This window comes from Marmota marmota, unplaced genomic scaffold (assembly GCF_001458135.2).
Source record: "Marmota marmota marmota unplaced genomic scaffold, marMar, whole genome shotgun sequence".
Taxonomy (NCBI): Eukaryota; Metazoa; Chordata; class Mammalia; order Rodentia; family Sciuridae; genus Marmota; species Marmota marmota.
In genome coordinates, this window is record NW_026000037.1 from 53622357 (window position 1) to 53646664 (window position 24308).

The window sequence follows — 24308 nt, forward strand, 5'->3', positions numbered from 1 at the left end:
TAGTTAATAATAATGTAGTAATATTTGTTTCTTACTTGTGACAGATTTATCCTGATAAGGCAGGATAATAACAATAGGGAAAAATAGGATGAAGGGTATATGGGAACTCTCTATTCTATTGTTTCAATTTTTCTATATTTATAAAAAATATTTTCAAGCAAAAGAAAAATGAGAGTCTTCTTGTATCTTTCTTTTAGTTAAATCTGTATCAATTAAACTCCCATCTGTTATTCTCTCTCAAATAGTGCAGTGCTCTAGAAGTAAAATTACATCAAGTAAGTCACAAAAATTTAATCCAAGGAGATTCACATATATATTCAGATGAAATGAGTGACAGTTATAGGGATCATGAGGCTTTAAGAGTGGAAAAGAGACTTTATAACAATTACATCATTCTTGCTTAAATTAAAATGACAATCTCCTCAAAGCTTAAAAAAATATTATTACATGGAGCTTGGGGTCTTTCTAATATGCTGATCAGGATATATGAAATATGCAGAGTATTTATCAGAAAGTGATATTTTATAATTCCAATAGCATTCAGCCACACAAAATATAATATTTATGAACCAGACAGTGTTCATAGTATTCCAAGATAAGTTGCATTATTAAATCTCTTATTAAGGAAATTGGAGTATTTCCCAGCTCCTTGATATCTTCATTTATTGTGCTTTATCCCATATAACTGCCCTGATTTAGGTAGGATATCTTCCTAGAAGAGCCCTTGAACAATTTTTGCAATGTAAGTGTTTTCTGGAAAAAGATTCTTAAAATAATTTTAACAAGATTTATTATGCTACTTCTAAAATTTCTTGATAAGGACGCTTTAGAGTGAGAAGAATTTAAAACAGAGCATTGTAGGTCTTCAGAAGGTGGGTGATCCAATTTAAGACCAATTAGATTCATATTTCAAAAAGACATGGGAAGAACTTTTTCGAGGTCAAAGTCACAGGGTGATTTTTTTTTTTTTTGAAAGAGCTGCAGTTTCTGCTATTATAGAGGCAGATGGCTTAGCACATAGGCTTTCTTTTAAGTCCAACAGGGCTAGGAGTGAAGCTAGCATCTTCATCTATCAATTATGTGATCTTTGGAAAAATAGCTTTTCCCTTTTAAGTTTTCACTATAAAGTGGGGATAAGAGTAGTAATTTCCACACCCGGTTAATGAATGAATCAAATGAGATAATTTATGTGAAGTGTCAACACAGCACTTAGCATACAGCGAGTTACCACATGAAGCCTACAATTATTAAGTACCTGTAATTCCTTTGCCATGAACTACGACACTTATTCTTTTCCTATTATTCTGTTATCCTATATATTACAATATATGGTGTTACATTCCCCTAATATCTCATTAGTCATTCAGTGTTTGAGGGGGAGACAGGTGGAGATATAAATTCCTAAGAACAATGCTGTGACTAGGAGCAAAGCTGTATCAATTACCATGAGGGTGTCCTCATGGTAATCTAAAGGCTGCCCTTTAGAAGAAACAAAGGTTAGAAACTAGGAAAAGACATGTGAGAGAGGTTCCAAATATATGGACAGAGCATCATAATATTTAATGAACCAATATCAATAAAATATTATTAAATTATATCTATAGTTTCATTAATATTTACTCTTTGTATTGTAGAAAGTTACTTTCAAGTGGGATTCAACAAATGCATCATGTTATTGTATCTCCATTCCACTGGAACCACCCCCTAACCCTCCCTCCCCCCAGGGTTTATCTTTTTACCCTTCCTCTCTTCTTTCCCAAACTCTGGAAACCACTGTTCTTTTTCCTTTCCCAGAAAATCATAATTGATATCTTACATTATGTAGCCTTTCACACCAGCATATTTGACATAGTAATTTAAATCTAAGTATCTTCCATGTTCCATTTTTGCCTTGACCAGACACTTCTTTATTAGTGGGTAATGTTTCATTACATGAGTGTTCCACAGTTTGTTTATTCATTCACCTATAGAAATACTTTTCCAACCTGCTCCTAGATTTTGGCATTTGTAAATAAAACTTCTAAAAACATTAATGTAAAGCTTTTTCTTTGGCTGTAAGTTTTTAATTTGTTTGGGTAAACATTTATGAGAACATTTACTAGATTATATAAAACTATGTTTACCCTTCTAACAAACTGCCAAAACTCTTCCAAAGTAGATATGGCATGTTTTTTTTTATTCCCACAAGCAATAAATGAAGGTGTCAATTGTTCTATATACCCATCAGCATTTTGTCTAGTTAGTTTTGTTTTGATTTTAGCGATCCAAATAGGTGAGTAGTGACATCACATGGTTAGCTTTGAAAGGCCTGATAACAAATGTAATGTAATTGAGCATTTGAATAGTCTTATTGCCATTTGTATATCTTTTTGTTGAGGTGTCTATTTAGATTTCATCCATTTTTAAACTGAGTTTTTTTTCATTTTTAAGAGTTTATTGTATTTTTTGGCTACAAATCCTTTATCAAATATGTTTTTTGAAAATACCAGACACCAAACTTACTGGCACTGTGATCTTGGATTTTGATTGGCACTTTCATGCATTCTGTAACTTTCTTCCCCCATTCTCTTAACAGTGCCTTTTTCAGAGAAAAAAAAAAAGTTTAATTTTAATCAAGTCACACTTATAAATTTTTTCTTCCATGAACTATGCTTTTGGTATTGTACATAAAAAATTCAGTCAAACCTCGATATTCTCCTATGTTTTTAAAGAAGTCTCATATATTTGGGTTTCATAAACAGGCTTATGCTCCATTTTAAATTAACTTCTGTGAAGCATGAAATGTGTGCGTGAGTGTGTGTGTGTGTGTGTGTGTGTGTGTATGGCATATGGTTGTTCAGTTATTTCAGCACCATTATTGAAAGTATATCTTTTCTCCCATTGAATTGCCTTTATTCTTTTATCAACAATCAGTAGACTGTGTTTGCTCTCTACTCTATTTCATTGATCTCTTAGCCTTTCATTTGCCAATATCACTCTGTCTTGATTACTGTAGCTTTATTAATACTTTTAAACTGAGCATGGTAAGTCTTCTGACTTTGTTCTCTTACTTCAATATTATTGTGGCTTTTCTTGATCTTTTTCTTTTTCATATAAGCTTTAGAATTAGTTTGTTGATATCCAGAAAATAAGTTGCTAAAATTTTGATTAGCACTTAATTGAATATATAGCTCAAATTAGAAATAATTAATGTTGACAATATTCACATCTTTCTATGCCGGAACATGAAATCTCTCTCCTTACATTTAGAGCACCTTTCAGTTCTATTACGTATGAGATTTGTAGTTTTCTCCATACTTATCTTGTGCAATTTTGTTAGATTATACTTAAGTATTTGATTTTTTGTCCCAGTGTAAATGACTTTTTGTTTGAAATTTAGGATTCAAATTGTTAATTGCTAGTAGGAAGGAAAACAAGTGTGTTCTGTGAAACAACCTTGTCACCTGAAATCTGGCTATAATTGCATGTAAATTTCAGCAATGTATTTTTATTCATTTCTTAGGTGTTCTCCACTGATAATAATTTTATCTATGAAAAGGAAAGATATATTTCTTCTTTTCCAACTTGTATATCTTTTATGTCCTCTTTTGGTCTGATTGTATTAGCTAGTAATTTCAACCTGTTGTTGAATAGGATTGTAGAGAAGTCGCATCCTTTCTTGGTTTGCCATCTGTCTTAGTCCATCTTGTGCTGCTACATAAAAATACCTCAGACTGAATAATTTATAAAGGAAAGAAATTTAGTTTTTACAGTTCTGGAAGCTGGAAAATTCAAGATCACAGTGCCAGTAGGTTTGGTGTCTGGTAAGAGCCTGGTATTTGCTTCCCAGATGCTAGCCTGAACACGCATACTCCAGAGGGCAGAAACACTGTGTCCTTACATTGCAGAAGAGCAGATCAGCAAGGAGAAAGCAAGGAAGCTGAACTCACTGTTTAACAATGATGGCAGTCCAACCCATTAGAGAGGAGCCCTATGGCCTAATAACATTTTGAATTTTTTTCTTTCATTTTATTTATTCCATGGATTGTGCTTTTGGTGTTGTATCTAAAAAATTCAGTCAAACATAGATTTCTTCCTTTGTTTTTAAAGAAGTTTTATAGTTTTGGGTTTCACATATAGCTGGCGGTAAATTAACACATCCCTGTGAACCTACTTAATACTATTAATGATACTAATTATATTTCAATATAGGTTTTGGAGGGGACAAACTTTCATACCATAGCCCCATCTTAGGGGAGAAGCATTCAGTCTCTCACCACTAAGTATAATGTCAGTTGCAAGTGTTTTGTAAATATTTCTCAACAATTAATTTCTGTTCTATTCATAGCTTGATGTAAAATTTCATTATTAGAATACAGTTAATTCCATCAAGTTTTTTTAATCTATTGATATAGCCATATAATTTTTCTTCTTTAACACATTGAGATGATGAATTACACTAATTGATTTTTAAATGCTGTACCAGACTTATGTATCTGAGACTAGTCCTATGTGGTAATAATGTTTAATTCTTTTTACAATTTGTTGGATTCTGTTTGCTAATATTTTGTTGAGGGTGTCTGCATTTATCTTCATGGAGATGTGTTAGTTCACTGTCATTATAACCTGAGATAACCAACTTATTAAGAGAAAAAGTTAATTTTGGCTCACATTCCTGTTCATCTTTGGTTTGTCTCATTGCTTTGGTACTGTGGTGAGCCAGCACATCATGGTGGGAGCAAGTGGCAGAGGAAATCCACTTACCTCATGGCCAAGATGCAAATAACAAGAATAGGGCAAGGGTCTCACAGTCCCCTTCAAGAGTACACTACCAATGACCTGAAGATCTCCTAATATGCCCTACCTCTTAAAGATTCTATAACTTCTCCGCAGTGCACTCTGGGAACCAAGACTTTAAAACATAGGGCCATTTTATAACCATATTATGTCAAAGGATGTTGCTGAAATTTCCTTGTTTTTGTAATTTCTTTGCCTGGTGTTGATATTAGGACAATCCTGGCCTCCTAAAATTAGTAGAAAGCAACTTTGCTCCTTTTTTCTTTTCTTTTATTTTTTAGAAAAGAATATAGAAACTTTAACTAATTTCTCTCTTAAACTTTTGGTAGAATTCACCACTAAAACTTTCTGGCCCTGGTACTTCAGTTTGGGAATATTTAAAATTATTAATTCAACTTAATAATATCATATTATATATTTATCCTCATGTGTATTTTGGTATTTTGTGTTTTTTAAGTGTTTCATTTCATATGAACTATCAAAAGTGTGGATATAGAGCTACTCATAATGCTTTTATTATCCTTTTAATGTCCAAGGAAATGGTGGTCTTGACTTTCTGCCATGTTAGGAATTGTGTGTTTCTTTCACCCTTGGTTGATCCACTAAGAAGTTGCTCGTTATTATTAATCTTCTCCAGAACTATCTTGGTTTTGTTGATTTTTTGTATTCATTTTGTGTTTTCGGTTTTGCTTTGTATTACAGTCTCTAAGCTTATTGAATCTGTGGTTTGCTATCTGTCGTTAGTATTGGATGATTTTCAACAGTATTATTTCAAATATTTCTTGTGTTCCTTTCTCATTTTCTTCTCCTTGGTCATTCCCACTAGGTAAATGTTACACATTTTAAACTCATGCAACGCAAAGACTTGCCTTCAGCATGCCTTGCAATTTTTTGTTGTTGTTGTTGTTGTTGTTGAAAGTCAAACATAATATACCTGGTAACAGACATTGAAATAATTAGACTTTTCTTTCTTTCTTTTTTTTTTTTTAGATAGGGTTTTACTGATTACTAATTTCCCCTAGCTGTCTGTCATGGAACTTTTAATTCTGCTTCAGCTTCTGGAGTAGCTGGGATTACAGGTGCTTGCCACCACAACCAATTGAAATAATTAGAATTTTAATGGGAATTTTATAGTAATCTGATGAGGAGGTAAACTGTGTTTAATGTTTTCTGCAGCTGCAGCAGCCAGGGGGTTCCATTTTCTCTTGTTTCCTCATTTTTTTTAACTTCCTCTTATTTTACCTTTGGGTTTCTCCAAGAACTCTTTCTTAAATGGAGTCTGAACCTTGCAGCTCTTTCAGTTGTAATCTATTGTGGGCATACTGAAGCCTGATTGATGTGGTAAGGGGTGGGGATGGAAGCATCTTGTAATAATCTTGTGTAATATCAAGTTCTCCTTCCTGTGGTGCTGAGTCCCTAGACTCTGACCTTCGGAAGTGTTTCTTAGACATTTTTTTCCTCCTCTTAAATAAGTCAGGAAACCTCCAGGTTTATGCAGCTGTCTCATTTGATTGCTCTCCCCTGGTCTGTTAAGGGTCTGGAAAGTACTTTCTCTGGAGGCAGTTCTCCTTTACTGATTAATGCCAGAGCCAACTTCAGAAGGGTGGCTTTCCCCTCCACTTGCCTGGAGCACTATGACAAGATTTTTTTTTTTCTTTCTTCGTTAGGAGAAGCTGGTGAGTTACCTGAAGGTAGACACATGAGAGTGTGGGGCCTTCCCCTAAGATTAGGGTCCCCACCCCAGGAGCTTTCAATTCTCAAGCTGGTCCACCTGCAACCCCTAATAGTTATCGTTTAAGTGTGCCTGCCAGTGACTGGCCCCAGATGGTCAGCTGACCTCAGTTGTTATCCAGGTATATATCTGTCTTCAGATTTAGGGCAGCAGTTTGCTCTGTGGTCTCAGTTCTCTGAGGGAGCTACCTGGAGTGGCTGGTTTTCTGTTCACTCAGGCATTTATTTGCCAGAGGAAAGGCATGGTGACTTCCATGGTCTTCAAGCATCAAGCTAAACTGTAAGTCCAGGTCTCTTTTTGCTGGTTTGTTGCTTTGTGGCTTCATGACAGCACTAGTATGCTATGTTGAGATTGTGAAAGGACAAGACTGAGGCCCATTCTAAATTCCTGATACCTTTCTCACCCCAAATTCAAATGAGATGGAGAGATGTTGTTTTCAGTCTCCCCTTCTTGGCTGAAATGTGTTTTCTAGTTCTTTGTTTCTTGGAATGTGTTGTTTTTTACAATGTCAGTTTTATTCAGAGTTCTCAGTTTCAATATCTTCTGTTGTCCTAGCCTCAGGCCTGATCTTTATCCTGTAGAAATAATGAAGATCAGCAAAAGCCCTCTGTGAGCCACAGCTTTTGAGCGAACTTACCACTCTGATTTCCTGATCCCTTGTTGCAAGTTCAAATAAGAATTTAAAAGGTTATTTAAAAAAAAATCTTAAAAGTACTGATGGGTTTGTTTTGTTTTTGTTTTTGTTTACTGGCTTTGGATATTTAGTTTAAAGGTCTCTTATTTCAAGTTCAGAACTGTGTTGTAGAATACTCAGATCCCTGGGACCACTGAGATGTTGTGGCCATCTGTATTCATTATGGAAGTAGTTAATCACCCCAGATCCCCAGTAAGAGGAGCAGGACATCGTCAGGTGAATTTCATTTTCTTTAAGTGTTTTTATCTGAAAAGAAGAGACAAGAAAGTGAAGAGAAAGTGGGAATAAACAAGTCCTACTGAGGTGCTGCTTATGGGGCTATGGCTGAAGGAAAGGTGAAGGGAGAAGGTGACTGCTGAGGGGGTAATGAAGAGTAACAAGGCAACATTCTGACTCTAGAAAGTTCATAGAATTTTCCACTAATCACCAATTATGGAAGGTTCATAAAATTTTCCACTAATTGCAAAGGCAACAAGGGCAAGTAAGTGAATTTCACTGTGGCTGGCACACTGGTGTTGGTTAGAACTGAAGCTGCAGAGGATCCAGAGAGTCAGGCCTCATTGCCTCTTAAGCTATGATGGGCCTGGGCTGCATTTTGAATTTGAAAAAGATGTTGAAATATTTTAAACAGAGGATCCGGAGCATGGTGAGAATTGTGCTTTAGAGAAATTATGCAGACAGAGGTTCAGAGGAGTGGTGCTTCAAAGCTTGGGTGTGTCACAATCTCCTGAAGACCACATTACTGGACACCCCTAGAGATTAGGGGTGAGTGAGGATTGAGAATTTGCATTGCATTTCCAGCAAGCTCCCAGGTGATATGGATACTTTTGTTCTGAGGATCACACTTTCAAAATCCCCGATGCAGAGGTTGAGTAGACTAAAGGAAGGACAGATAAAGTAACAAGACAAATTAGCTAATAGGTAAGCAATAAAATCCCATCAACAAAAACTCAACAAAACTGACAACAGAATCAACTCATTTATGTTGTCGGTAAAGAGGAAAATTTGAAACATATTCTGGCAACATACATTCCTAATTTATCGCTTAGCAGCCCCCCTTCTTTTCTTCCTTTACCTTTTCTTTTTTATTATTCTCTTCCTAATCCTCCAAGTTGTCTATCATCCTTTAAAATGAAACACTTGGGTAGAGATCTAGGAGGACATAAAGTGAAAATATACAAAAGAAATGAAAGAAATAGGAGCAACAGGAAGGATAAATAATAGTTGGGCTTAACATGTTATGATTTCATATTTTATGAGATGGTTGTTTATCCCTTTTGGGGGACCATCATAATTTAAATTGTTAAGGGCTTCTGACATCTTATTCTGACTTTGAGTAAATGATCTGAAAGAAGAAAAAGGGAAAAAAAATTTAGGAGTAGATATAAAGCGATCTGGGTTGTGGAAGGTGAACATGAAGAGGGCAAAAATGAAAGCTGAAACACCAAAAGAATCTTTAACTGCAGTCATTTATCATGTGTCCAGTAAGTGTGAATGAGGATAAGGTTAAGGCGTCTATGCTGCACATTTTCATCTGCCTTGTTGACATTGGTTTACAGAACACTGTCTGATGTGTAAATGACGTTTCCAAAATAAAATGTCCACTATGAGAAGGGGATGGGTTCTGAGATAATTGCTAAAGTGCAGTTGGTGAGATAGAAAACACAATTTATCATCAATACTAAAAATATAGGAATTCTCTCCTGATAAAACAGTTGAATAAAAAACTTAATGAATAAAGACTTTCAATGTCCTCTTGTATTTCAGTAAACATGAACTCTCTAGAGGTATATATTTAAGACCCTTATTATATCAAAACTGAAATACAATTAGATGTGTTTATAATACTTATTATTCTATTTTCAAAAACTGTCATTAAAAGAAATTAATATTTTTTCCTTTGCTCTGTATATCCCAAGTCATTAGAAATGATTGCAAATATTTCTAGCCTGGTATAATCTTCAGTGTCTTATTAAAGCTTGGCCTTTTCAAAATTTCACAGCCTGAGTGAGTGGCATATTCTAATGTATTTATCAGCATTTTGTTACAGTACTAAAAATAATAGAAGTTATAGCTGAATGTTTCTTAATTTTTTCATTTATTTGGGCAGTCCACTACTGAACTATACCACCAGCCCCTTTTCTTTTTTATTTGCAGATAGGGTCTTACTAAGTTGGTCAAGCTGTTGTCAAACTTGTGGTCCTTCTGCCTCAGCCTCCCAAGTCACTGTAATTACAGCCATGTGCCATTGTATCCAGCCAAACGTGAAGTTTCTTAAAGATACTTAGATCTACATAAAGGGTCTTAGCCTGCAGGCTGAACAGCTTGTCTGGTAGATTTATAACACATAACCTAGTTTTAGTTCTTGAATAATGTGAAAAACTAGCAAGTTGTGTTAAAAATAATTTTGCCTTTTCTTTTCACAGCAGCATTGGCACAGCTGTTGCTGCTAGAATGCTTGTTATTCATGTACAAGGATCTAACGGAAAAGACCAATTCATGATCAAGCTAGAAGAATTTGAATCAAAAGGTGCTATTAGAAAAATTAGAAAATGAAAAACAACGTTTACGAAAGTCAGGAAAATCTCTTTTCAGCATTTATTTCAAAAAGTACACATTGTAACTACACATTAAGATACTGATTTTTACTTTGACATTTTTCTTTTGTCAGCCGTTAGCATTATGCTGAAAGTCAGATATGAGAACAATAAAATCCTATTGCTAATGAGTTGAAAATTATAATACCCTGAGAAAACTACAATTTCTTGAAGCAGATAGCATAGCAGTGAGCCAACATTCCCCTATTAGCTAGATCCTGGATACTGGTACACTACAGACCTGTTGTGAAGAAGAGCAGATGTTGGCAGATGATTAACCTTTTGTGAATGGAGCAGGTTTTGCAAACGCTGTATGTCTGAACCAAAATTGTGGATGTACTTGGCGAGTTTCCCAAGGTTTCTCAATGCTCTCAGTGAACAGATTAGTTTTAGTTAACTTGAATCTTTATGGAAGAAAGGCACAAAGATATTTTAAAAATGCATCTCAAATACAGGATGGTGGTTAAAAACATTGTAGAAGAAAATTTTACCATTCTTACTATCAATTGCTTCCAAAAAGAATAATAAAATTAATATATAATAACTTTAGTGTACTTCAGAATAGAAGGTTCTTGGGTTTGAAATATTAAGGCATATAAGAAATATGTGATCAGAAATATTAACAATATGGGAGAGATCTATAACAATTCAGCAAGTTAATTTGACACATGATGTGACACAGTTTGTAATAGCTCTAGTCAACTCATCTGCAAGAAAGAAGAACATTGCCAAAATCTTGAATGACATTTTCTGCAGTTATGTTATACTTGGGTGTTTTGAGATGTGAGAAGACAGTTTAAGTCCAAATTCACAAAATTCTCTGTAAACATTGAGACATTTAAGAATATTTATTAAAATATTTTCCATTATTTTTTTCTGGAAGATTGTAGAAACAAATTTTTTTTTTCTAAAGAAAGTCACATATTTCAGTAGGCATTTCCAATTTTTTCCTTCCCATCTGAATGTAACCAAACCCCCACATTCTTAACTGTTAATGTGCGACTGTGTATGTCCACCGTCTTTGCAATCTTATGTTATAAAAATAGTGATCACTGCATCACAGAATTTGATCATTGTGTATATATACTTAGAATCCATGTCACCTTCTTTGTTTTGCATATAAGATGTCAAGAACTGTGTTTAATTCTGAATTTTTATCTCATCTTTTATAACAGAAATTATAGCAGACCACATTTTTTGAGCATTAACTATGTTTTGGCTGCTCTACATTCAGTTATTTTTTGGAGATGAAGAAACTGAAATAAACAAGGACATTTAGTAAATGGCCCTAGTTAGTACACAGCTGTTTAATATCTGAGCTGCAGTACATGATCCTGGGCCCATGTGCCTCATATCAGTTCATTCCATTAAACTGCAGAGGCTCTTGTCTGGAGGCATCATTATACAGGAAGCAGAAGGGTGATTGGCCATTTTCCCGCATTTAAATGGAAGTTCTGTCTAAAGGAGAAGTTGACATTAAATCTGGGAACTAGGCAGACTTTTGTTTTCCATTTCTAATATCTACCTTCTATGGCAATTTTAGGTCACATTTTCCTACATTTTTCTACTTCTCTAGATATCCTGGGCTCACATGGAGACTCTACTGTCTCTGGTCCCTTGACTTTACAATGTTGTCATGATGAACTCTCTTGGCAATACTATGTAATTCTTTCCTTTAGCACTTCGAAACCTTGCACCCTTATTAAACTTTACCTTCTCTAAGGCAGGATACTGTGAAGATTGCCCTTCAATTTCTAAAGTGACAGTTGACAAACTAATCCTCATACAAGGGCTCATATTGGTTAATGACTTAAGGACTGTGTCTTTTCCAGGGCATTTGCATTCCAACAGGAGACTTATTCTTTAAATGGGATAAAATTTAATGATGGGATTCATGAAACCTCAGTAAGCTTTAAAGACAAGATTTGTACGGAGGGTGTATATTTACCAGACTTTGCTGCCTTTGTGAGGAAAGCTGCTATTATTCCTATTTGATTTTGAGCTCTGAGAGTAGTTTTAAAATCCAGTGTTGGCCTGACCAAGAATCTGAGGAATCTGGTCGTGAATGTTTTCAATGTGCCTCTTTGGTGATGATTCTTCATTAGACAAGATAATATAATGTTTAAGTGTCTGTAACCAGGTCTTTCTCTCACAGGAAACTGGTTTGTGTATGCAGTCACCCTTGGAATTCTTGTCTGACCTGTGTCCAGTTTATTCCTGTCAAACAGCCACTCTCTATGAGAGCTCTGACTAGGAAAGAGGCTAGAACTAGGTACATCTGAGAAAACTCTACAAAGCATAAGAAATAACAAAAGCCATTGATTTATTCTGTATAGATCCCAAGAGAAGAAGGCAGCATGCTTCACAGAGCCAATGTGATTCGGGGCTCCATTCAGAACATGCATACTACATCTGTGGTTCATGTGGGGCATCTATGGACTCAGGCCTTTTTTTGGGTCCAGGGTATTATCTTGGTGGGTTTCCTGCAGGTTTTTCTAATTGGTGATTTTTAGAGCAGGCTAGTATGAGTTTTACAGATTCATACTGTGACTGAGATGTTTACTGAAGCATATTTGGACAGTGCACAGGTGAAAGGACAGTAGGTCAAGTCAAGTAGCTTGAATTTAGCTGTCCAAAAAAGGGAGGTTATACAACCATCAGGGAGTGATTGTATTAGGCAGTTATCTAGAATGCCCACACTGAAAAACTGGGAGCAGGCAGAGAACTAGACACTGTGTAACTAAGCCCTGTCTCTTCTATGAGAAACTGAAATCTATATTTAAAATAGATGCTATAACAACAGAAACTATTAGAATTTATTATAAAAGTTATTTTTTAAATTTTAAGATAATTAATTAAAGCACAAGGTTGTTTTCAAAGCAAATGATGATCAAGATCAAAGGATCATAAAATAACAAACATAAGGCTAAATTGATGTTAAAATATATATTTGAGCTGGGCACAATGGCACATATCTGTAATCCCACCAGCTCCGGAGGCTGAGGCAGGAGGATTAAAAGTTCAAAGTCAACCTCAGAGAAAACAAGGCACTAAGCAACTCAGTGAGACCCTTTCTCTAAATAAAACACAAAATAGGACTGGGGATATGGCTCAGTGGTTGAGTGCTCTTGAGTTCAATCCCTGGTGTGTCTTTGAAATAGCAGCATATCGGAAGACATAATCAGTAAGAACATTTACCTACATGGGATATGTGAGCCAAAAGTTAAACAGAAGAAGAACATCATTTTATTAATCAGTGGAGAAAGATATGAAGTGATTAGAAGGAATTGACTGTATTTGGATAATAAAGTAGCTTTATAGAATAAGAAGGATGAAAATTCTTTTGTTTTTGTTAACAATTTATTTTTTTAAATATTTTTTTTAGTTGGACACATACCTTTATTTTATTTTATTTTATGTGGTGCTGAGAATCAAATCTAGCACCTTGCACATGCTAGGCAAGCATTCTACTGCTGAGCCACAACCCCAGTCCTAACATTTTATTTTTATTTTTTATTGTTTTAATTCTAATTAGTAATGCATGACAGTAGAATGTATTTTGACATACATATATGGAATATAACATCTCATTCTTGTTATGCATCATGTAGAATTACATTGGTTTTGTAATCATATGTTCAATTTATTCTATCAATGCTCCTATTCCCAATCCCCCTCCCTTCCCTTTATTCCCCTTTTTCAAATCCAAAGTACTTCTTCCCTACTCCCACCCAGCTTTATTGTGAAATTAGCATCTGCATATGAGAGAAAACATTCAGCCGTTGGTTTTTTGGGGGGATTGGCTTATTTGACTTAGCATGATATTCTCCAGTTCCATCCATTTACCAGCAAATGCCATAATTTTGTTTTTTTAATGGCTGAGTAATATTCCATTGTGTATTGTATACATTTTCTTTAATCCATTCATCTGTTGAAGGACACCTAGATTGGTTCCATAGTTTATCTATTGTGAATTGAGCTGATATAAACATCCATGTGACTGTGTCATTGTAGTATCCTGATTTTAAGACCTTTGGGTATAAACCGAGGAATGGGATAACTGGGTCAAATGATAGAGCCTTTCCAAGTTTGGTGAGAAATGTCCATACCGCTTTCCAGGGTGCTTGCACCAATTTGCAGTCCAACCAGCAATTTATGAGTATCCTTTTCCCCCACATCATCACCAACATTTATTTTTGCTTGTATTTTTTTTTTTTTGGTCTTTTTCAATTTCTTTGGTCTTTTCAATTTTTTTTTAAATTTCTTTCTTTAGTGTTCTGTATTTTTCATTGTAGAGGTCTTCCACCTGTTTTTATAGATTGATTCCCAAATATGTTATTTTTTTAAGGCTATTTTGAATGGAGTAGTTTTACTAGTTTCTTTTGGTAGATTCATACTGATATATTGGAACTCATTTGATTTATGGGTGTTAATTTTATGTCTTGCTACTCTGCTCACTTCATTTATGAGTTCTAAAAGTTTCCTGGTAGAATTTGTTTGGTCTCTTAAATATAGAATCTTGTTGTCTCCAAATAGGAATAGTTTGAGTTCTTTAACATTTTTAATTGCATACATTACACTTAACAACCTATGGTTGCTACCATAATAGTCCATAGATGCAAATAAAGTCATTATAAACCAAGTGACTGAAATTATGTTGCAAGCATTAATGTCTACCTAGAAGAAAATAAACATAAATTCAGTAATGTTCCCCAAGAAAGTGATTCTCAGTTGTAAGTGCTCTACCTGAGAAAAATTAAACCAGACTCTAGTCACTCAATGTTGATGTTTCTTTGTAAGGTTTCCAAGTTGATTGCCATATGATGTTAGGACTGTCAAACTGGTCTAGATTACTCAGATATTAGAAAACAGAAGGAATGATTTAATACTTGAATTGGAACTTATTGTCTGATAAATATTACTGGTATTTGCAAGTTATTTCCAGATCTCTTCCTCTACCTTAACATATCTCAATATTATGTGTGGAAATTTGTTAATGCTCTCTGACTTCAGCCAGAGAAATAGGAGTAGAGACATTTAAGAGAATGATTCAACTTATTGTTTCCCCAAAGGATTGATTTAGAAGTGAGTTGCCTTAGCATGCATACAATTCTGATTCAGGTCATCAGTGTTGACAGTCTAGCTGCTTCTGCATGAATGAGATGATGTAGAATTACATTGGTTTTGTAAGAAACCTTCATTATGTTATAGCATTGAGCTGTTGGTGTTCTTTGCTAATATAACATAATTATTCTCACTAACAGAAATAACTCTAGGTATCTCTAACTCTTCCCTTTCTCCAAGAGTAACTTCTTAGGTTTTATACTGTCTGTTATATGAGAGAAAAGAGCTTTCCTTAATTTTACTTTCTCTATTTCACTTAACATATCTCAAGTATCTAGACATAATCAGATTGCAAGAAATATTTTTAATAAATTCTCATTTTCTTCATATTTTTAGGAATTTATCTCTTAATATTTGGAATCAAATACGTCTTTGACTCCAGTTATTGCAACATCTCTCCTCTCCATTCCTAGGCAGGTGTCCTCACCTCTCAGTATTTTTACAACCCATTAAAAATTTGCTTCCATCCCATCACTCTATTAAACATAAGAAATTTAGAAATAAGAAAGTTATTACTAATTACAATACTCACATTGATCAGCTACATTTTACCTATCTGTATGAGCAGCAATCAAGGCTGATGCTCACTCTCTTGAGACATTCTCTGCCTCTGACTGCTGAAATATTATCCTAGTTTTCATCTCCCCTTCTGAAGAAAGTTCCTCGGCTTCCTTTCTAGCTTTCTCCTCCTCTAGGCATTTAAGTGTGTAAATTCCTCAAGATCCAGGCTTTAGCTTTGTTCTCTTTTCAGTCTCTATCCCATAGTCAATTTGCCTGTGACAACTGCTTCAAACTTCATTTTTCCAGCCCACATCTCTCCATGGTGCTGAATATTTGTTTATTCACTCATTCACCCAATGTTTATTGACTTTGTGTGACTGAAAGTATTATAAGCCCTGAAAGTACACAGAAATAAAAATGATCATAACATCTTGCTTTTTTATGATGCTTAGAATTTAGTAGAAAAAATCAAAGCTTATTTCAGCTGTGAATATTAAATTTATAACATAATTGCCTGTGTTATTCTTCTTCATTGGGTATAAGGAATCTATTATAAGGTAAATAATCCTCAGATTATTAAAGGTAAAAATGTTAGAAGGTTCTCTGATCCTTCAAACATCCTCTGAACATTGTTTAGTTGTAGTTGTTTTTATTTCTCTAAGTGAAACTATTTATTTGGAAATGACAAGCTGGGGCTGAATTTATGTGCTCCAACCGTGACATAGAATTCTTTTAGTGTATATGAGATATTTTCTAGTGTTAGCTCAAGTACTGGCTATTTTTCAGAGGAGTTGACATTTTGGGGTTAAAATGATGTTGCCAACAATTCAAAGAACATGTGTCCTATGTTCTATTTCTGTGGTCACACACACAGTGTCCCCACATATGGCTATGTAGATTAGGCATCACAAAAGGCCATTTATGCATGATGGCAAGTATGATTGGAATTAGTTTGTGGAATACATGGTTTCCAAAGTTTCACAAAATTTTAAGATCTGTTCCATAAAGGACTTAATTTTAGTCTCTGACTCTATGATTGATCTAAAAATCCCAGAAAATACCTAACCAACTGAATAGTGAGCATGTATATGGTTCTGGAAAAGACAATAATGAGAGCTACAAATACATTGATTTTAGCACACCCTAGACTACATTAATCTCCATGAGTGATATGAAGGATTCAGGAGACTTCAGAAGGCTGGATTCCTGGTGCCTGAAAATTTAAAAGATGTTAATGGCCACAGATGCCCTTCTATCCTGGAAATTCTTGACACACTCTCTGGGAAGTTTTCACATCTGCTGTGGGCTTCCTCTATGGAAATTTAAAAAAGAAAGAATTGTGGAACATTTGCTATTTTGTAGCTACTGTAAAAAAAAATGGCATTTGCATTACATTTCAGATGCATTATTTAAACCTGGATTTACATGTACTCCACACTTGGCAATATAGCTCACTGTTAAGAGTCTCTAGAGGTTTGCATGTCATTTAGAGAAGACAGGAGCAATAATAATAATAAAAACGATTTTAATAAATCCAGTGAAAATTGTACTTAGAACTATTTAGCCTTGTACCAAACTAAGAGATTATCAGAAAATCGGCATTATCTATTCTTTACGGATAGCCATTTTCTTTTCAGAGAGCAGGAAATCGATTCAATTAAGGAAAGGTCTGTTCTCCAAGGAAGAGAGAAGAAGATAATCAACTTAGAATGATGAGCCTGAAAAATTGCAACAATTCACCTTAATTATGCTTAAAATGGTATTATTGGCAAAATAAAATATTAAAAATTTTCTTATCTAGGAAGATAAGAATATTTCATAAAACTGAACCTTCATATACTATTATAAAACAGAATTACAGTTAGGTATGTGATACATTACTTTTCCACAAGCTTTTCACTAAAAAGTTTTTAGACTTTTAAGTTGTTTTATAAACAGTTTTAAGTCTATTTGCAAAGTTATACAATCATTATCACAATTTTACATGGGTCCATTCACTGCAAAAGAAAATTCCATACCTATTACCACTCATTTCCAGTTTTCACCTCAGATCTCTCAGTGCTAAGCAACCACTCATCTATTTTCCAGTCTGTGTAGTTTTTATCTCATGTACATGTGGTATAAACAGAATCATTTACTATGTGATCTTTGTGACTGGCTTCTTTCACTTAGTGTAATGTCTTTAAGATTTATAGCAAGTGTTGCCACTTTGTTTATATTAATTACCAAATAATCTATTATATGAACATAGCATACCATTGTGTCCATTCACTTCTTGATGAGCATTTTGGTTGTTTACATTTTTGACTGCTTTGAATAATATCATTATTGGATATTAATATACTTGTTTTTGTAGGGGTATGTATTTTAATATTTCTTGGTTCTATAGCTAGGAGTAGAATTGCTGAATAATATGGTAATACTGTATTTAATCTTTTTAGAAACTGTCAGACTGTTTTCCAAAACACCTATACTATTACACAACCCCATTTAGTTTTGTATGAGGGTTTCAATTGCCTCATGAACACCAGTTATTTTCTGTCTTTAGTATTAAAACCATACTAGTGGTTGTGCAGTAGTATCATTTATTTTAACTTTAATTTTTTTAGTTATACACAACAGTAGAATCGATTCTGATATATAAACATAAAATATTATAATTAGAATCTGGGTCTTGTGTATATACATAATGATGATTCACTGAGGTATATTCATGTGTACATAGGAAAGTTATGTCTGATTCATTCCACTGTCTTTCCTGTTCTCTCTCCATACCCTTTATTTCTCTTTGTCTAATACAATGAACTTCCATTCTTCCCTGTATCCCTCCCCACTTTGTTGTGGTTTAGCATCCACATATCACAGAGAACATTTGATCTTTGGTTTAGCATTATAATCTCCAGATCCTCCATTTTTTCAACAAATGTTATAAAGTCATTTTTTAAGGCTGATTAATATTCCTTTGTTGATATAAACCATGTTTTCTTTATCCATTCATCTGTTGATGGGCATCTATGTTGGTTCCATAGCTTAGATATTGTGAATTGAGCTGTTATAAACATTGATGTGGTTGCATCACTGTAGTATGCTTATTTTTAAAATTCCTTTAGATATATACTGAGAAGTGAGATAACTGGGTCAAATGATGTTTGCATTCCTAGTTTCTTGAGGAATCTCCTTATTGCTTTCCAGATTGGTTGCACCATCAGCAATGTATGAGTGTAAACTTTCCCCCCACATTCTTGCCAACATTTATTGTTACTCATGTTCTTAATAATTGCCATTCTGTGGGGGTTCTGTGTTTGGGATTGTGGACTCTGATGGCTTCATGACTGTGGCATGCTTGGTGGCTAGGAAGTTTCTGTGCAAAGACACAGAATGCCTGACTGCTAGGAAAACTTCTGTATAAAGACAGAGGATTTCTAACTACCATAGCAATACCCTACACGAGGAGGCTCTGTGCTAGAGTCTTATCAGCCTCCACCATGATCTCAGACATACAGATCCTAGGAATAAAGAAACTCTCTTGTTAGACAAACACAATGTTTCACCAAGCTGTGCTGTACCTGAACCTGTCCACATAACCGTAACATTAAACAATGAACTTTCTTGAAAGCTACACAAATCTCCTAACATTGACCATTGCAACTATAGTATGTAACTAAAGAATAAGCTACATAATGTTGCTAACTCTATAACCTGCCTAATGACACAGTGAATATTGTACTACTGATGCCTGTGACCTAATATAGCTGATTGATACAAAGAAAGCTGGCAGCTTGGACAAGGAGCATTCTGCCTCTGCATCTTCTCTCTGTGTCACCTTTGATTTCCTTATACCATTGTGACTAGAGTGAGGTGAAATCTGTGTAGTTTTAATCTGCATTTATCTAATTGCTAAAAGGTTGTTGAACATTCATTAATATATTTGTTGGCCATTCATATTTCTCCTTTTGAGAAGGGTCTGTTTAGTCTATTTATAGATTGAGTTATTTGGTGTTAAGTTTTCTGAGTTCTTTATATATCCTGGAAATTAACATCTTAGGTGAGGGTAAAAGATTTTCTACAATTCTGTAGGCTTTCTTCAAGCTCCTATTTCCTTTACTATGAAAATTTTTGTTTGATACAAAATTTATTGAATTTTGTATCAAAATTAAATTCCCCCTTATTGAATTTTTAAAAATTTTTATTTTACTTTTTGCACTTTAGGAGTTGTGTTGAAGATTGCTTCCTATGCTGACATGTTGGAGTATTGGGCCTACATTTTCTTCCAGTAGATGCAGGGTGTCTGGTATAACACCTAGGTCTTTGATCCACTTTAAGTTGAGTTTTGTGCAGGGTGAGAAATGGCATTCTACTACTTATGGATTTTCAGTTCTCCCAGCACCATTTGATGAAGTTTATCTTCTCTCTAAAGCATGATTTTGGTGCCTTTGTTTAGTATGAGATAAGTGTACTTATGTGGGTATATCTCTGTGTCTTCTATTCTATTGGTCTTCATGCCTGTTTTAGTGCCAATACCATGCAAGTGATTTGTTATTATAGTTTATGGTATAATTTAAGTTCTGGTATTGTGATTCCTCCTGCTTCACTTTTATCTTTAAGGATAGCTTTGGCTATCCTGGGCCTTTTATTTCTCCAAATGAATTTCACAACTGCTTTTTCTATATCTATGAAGAATATCATTGGAATTTCACTAAATCTTTATAGCACTTTTGGTAGTATGGCCATTATGACAATATTCTGCTTATCTAAAATATGGGAGATCTATCCATCTTTTAAGGTCTTTTTCAATTTCTTTCTTTAGTTTTCATTATAGAGGTCTTTCACTTCTTTATTAAATAGATTCCCAAGTATTTTATTTTTTGAGGCTGTTGTGAATGTTATAGTTTTCCTAATTTTTTTCCAGCTAATTCATCATTGGTCTATAGGAATGTGATTGATTTATGGAAGTTAATTTTGTATCCTGCTACTTTACTAAATTCACTTATGGGCTCTAGAAAATTTCTGGAGTTTTATTTTTTTTTGGAGGGGGGCGGGGGATCTTTGAAATATAGGATGTATCATCTGTAAATAGAGATAGTTTGAGCTCTTCTTTTCCTATTATCCCTTAATTTCTTTCTTTTGCTGAATTTCTCTGCTAGAGTTTCAAAGACTTTGTTGAGCAGAAGTGGAGAAAGGGGGTATTCCTGTCTTGTTCCAATTTTTAGAAGGAATGCTTTCAGTTTTTGTCCATTTAGAATGATGGCCTTTAGTTTGAAGTATATAGCCTTTACAATGTTGAGGTATTTCCATCTATTCCTACCTTTTCTAATTTTAATCATGAATGGATGCTATGTTTTGTCAAATGCTTTACTTCATCTATCAAGATAATCATGATACTAGTCTTTAAGTCTATTTATGTGAAGAATTGATTTCCATAGGTTGGCTCAAACTTGCATCCCTAGGATGAACCCCACTTGATCATGGTGTACTATCTTTGTAATGAGTTTTTGTATAAAATTTGCAGGAGTTTTATTGAATTTTTGCACATATGTTCATTAGAGATTGGTCTGAAATTTTTCTTTCCTTAATGCCTCTTTGTCTAGTTTTGGTATCAGGGTAAACTAGCTTCATAGAATTAGTTCAGAAGGGTTCCCTCCTTTTCCATTTGTGGAATAATTTGAAGAGAATTGATGTTTTTCTGTAAAGGTTTGGTAGAATTCTGCTTAGAATCCATCTGGTCCTGGGCTTTTCTTTGTTGATAGGCTTTTGATTGGTGTCTTCAATTTCATTACTTGTTATTGATCTGTTTAAATTTTCTTTGTCTTCCTGACTCAATTTGGGTAGAATATGTCTCTAGAAATTTGTTGATGTCTTCGAGATTTTCTATTTGAGTATAAATTTTCCAATTAGTTTGATTGCCCCTCCCTTTTCTTTTTGATTAGCTTGGCTAAGAGGTTTTCATTTTTTTTAAAAGAATTAACTTTTTGTATGGTTTATTTTTGAATTTTTTTAAAATTTCAACTTCATTAATTTGGGCTCTGATTTTAACTGTTAAAAATACTGATTTTTTTTTATGTTGATTTGTACTTTTTTGATACCCCTGAGATGTAATGTTAGATTATTCATTTGGTATCTTTCTATTTTATGAATGAGCTCAGTGCTATGAACTTACCTCTTAGAACTGCCTTCATCATGTCCCAGAGATTTCAATATGTTGTATCACTATTCTTATTTACCTTTAATTATTTTTTTTAAATTTCATCCCTGATTTCTTCTGCTATTGATTCATCATTCAATGGCATAGTATTTAGTCTCCAGGTGTTAGAATAGATTCTATTTTTATCTTATCATTGATTACTAATTTCATTCCATTATGATATGATACAATAGAATGTAGTATTTTTATTATTTTGAATTTTTTATGTGTTGCTTTGTGGCCTAGGACATGGTCTGTTTTGGAAAAAAACATTCTATGTGTGGCTGAGAAGAAAGTAAATTCAGTCACTGATGGATGAAATATTTTATATATGTCTGTTAAGTCTCAATTAGATTTTTCAGTTCTATAACTTAGTTTCTGTTTGAAAGATCTATCCAGTGATGAGATAAAGTCACTCAGTATTGTTGTGGTCTATTTGAATCTTGATATTGAGGAGAGTTTGTTTGATTTTTCCCAGATGCTTCCTTGTTTGAGGGCATAAATATTTATAATCATTATATCTCCCTTAAGCAGTATGGAATATCCTTCTTTGTCTCTTCTGATTAATTTTGGCTTGAAGTCCACTTTATCTAAAATAAGAAACATAACCCATTGTTTGAGAGATCCATGTGAGTGGTTTGTTTTTTCCCATCCTTTCACCTTCAGTCTGTGGTTGACTTTGAGTTGAGTCTCTTGGAGACAGCATATTGTGAGGTCTTGGTTTTTAATCCACTCTGCCAACCTCTGTCTTTTGATTGAGTTTATTCCATTTATATTCAGTGTTATTGAGAAATGATTTTTATTCCCTGCCATTTTGATTGATTTTTCTAGGCTATAATTTGAATTAGTTTCTCTTTGGTTAACTCTTGTTCCAGTGTAATTCCTCCCTCTGCTGGTTTTTAATTTTATTTTTTATTTATTCTTCATGAAATATTTTACTGAGTGTGTTCTGTAGTGCAGGCTTTCTAGTTGTGAATTCTTTTAACTTTTATTCACTGTGGAAGGTTTTTATTTCATCTTCAATTCTGATGTTTAACTTTTCCATGTACAGTATTCTTTGTTAGGATCATTTTATTTCAGAGCTTGGTATATATTATTCCATGACCACCTAGCTTTTAGGATCTGGGGTGAGAAATCAGCTGAAATCAAGATTGTTTTGCAGTGAATGTTTTCTCTAACAGATTTTAAAATTCTATGCTTATTCTGTATGGTATGCATGCTCATAATACTGTGCCTTTGTATAGGTCTGTTGTAATTTTTTATATTTGGTCCTTTGTAGGCTTTCCATATTTGATTTTCCATTTTATTCTTAAGGCTTTGGTAATTTTCTGATATTATTTCATTGAAAAGATTGGGCATTCCTTTGGTTTGAATCTCCAAGCATTCATCTATTCCAATTAATCTTAAATTTGGCCTTTTCAAGTTATCCCATATTTCTTGAAACTTACGTTCAATGTATCTTACCATCTTTTCTTCTTGCTCAACTTTATTTTCAAGATTATATATTTTGCCTCTGTTGCCTGAAATTCTATATTCCAAGTGGTCTAATCTGTCCATAATACTTTCCATTGAATTTTTAATTTGTTTTATTCCTTCATTTCAAAGATTTCTGTTTGCTTCTTTTTCAGAATCTCTTATCTCTACTGAAGTGATCTTTCACTTCCTGTGTTTTCTCTCTAATTTTACTCCTTATATCATCTTTTACCATGCAAATCAGTTGTACTATGAAATACCTCAATAACAGAATCCATTTCCTCTGCTGTGGTGTCAATGGATTGTGTTTTTGAGGTATTTTTTGTTTGGGATGGTTTGTTTCCTTACTTTTTCATATTGTTTGTATGTCTACTCATTTATTAGTGTGAATCTGAGTTTGCAGTTTCTATTGTAGAAATGTATAGTGTCCCTGAAGGTTTCTAATACTTCATGGTTTATGGGAAGACACATATGAATAATATCAAACAAAGAAAATATTACATATCATTAAACTAAATACTTAGATGTCATTAAGCTTATGACATCTACAGTGTTAATTGGCACAATAAACAGAAATGGTATGATTAGCAATTGCCAACAGCAAAAACAGTAAGTTTGCAAAAGTGTTTGCTATTTCAAAAGTTAACAGGGAGGATGCAGAATTGATGTAGGATATGAAGATTATGAAGGAGGAAGAAAGTAGATGTAAAATATCAAAGAAGCATGAAAGAGAATAATATAATTTTGCTGTTAGTAAAAGAAAAGAGAATCGAGAAATAAACAAGTAAAAACAATACCAAACAAAAATATAGTAATCAAAAACTGAGCCTCAAAAGATAGTCATGAAAACTAAACTACCTTCAAAACTGCTAGAAAAATGGGGCAGATATGTATAAATGTCCATGAACCATTCAGTACACAAACAACACCTCGCTAACCTGATGACCCACACTAGAGCTCAGGCCCAGGCCCACCCCACCAACCCGCACAAGAGCCCAGGCCAAGCCTGCCTCCATCTTGGGACACTGCAGCTATCACCATAGCCCTCCCCAAGTAGTAGGACAACAGACAGGACCTGGAGGTAGCTGCATCTCTGAACCAGCAGCCCAAAGCCATTGTTAAGCCCACCACTTTCAGCCCCATCTCTGAAAGTGGTTGCATCCATCTTGGGACACCCCCACTGCTATTTTGAGTTACCTCTGCTATTGCTGCCACCACCTTTAATTGCAG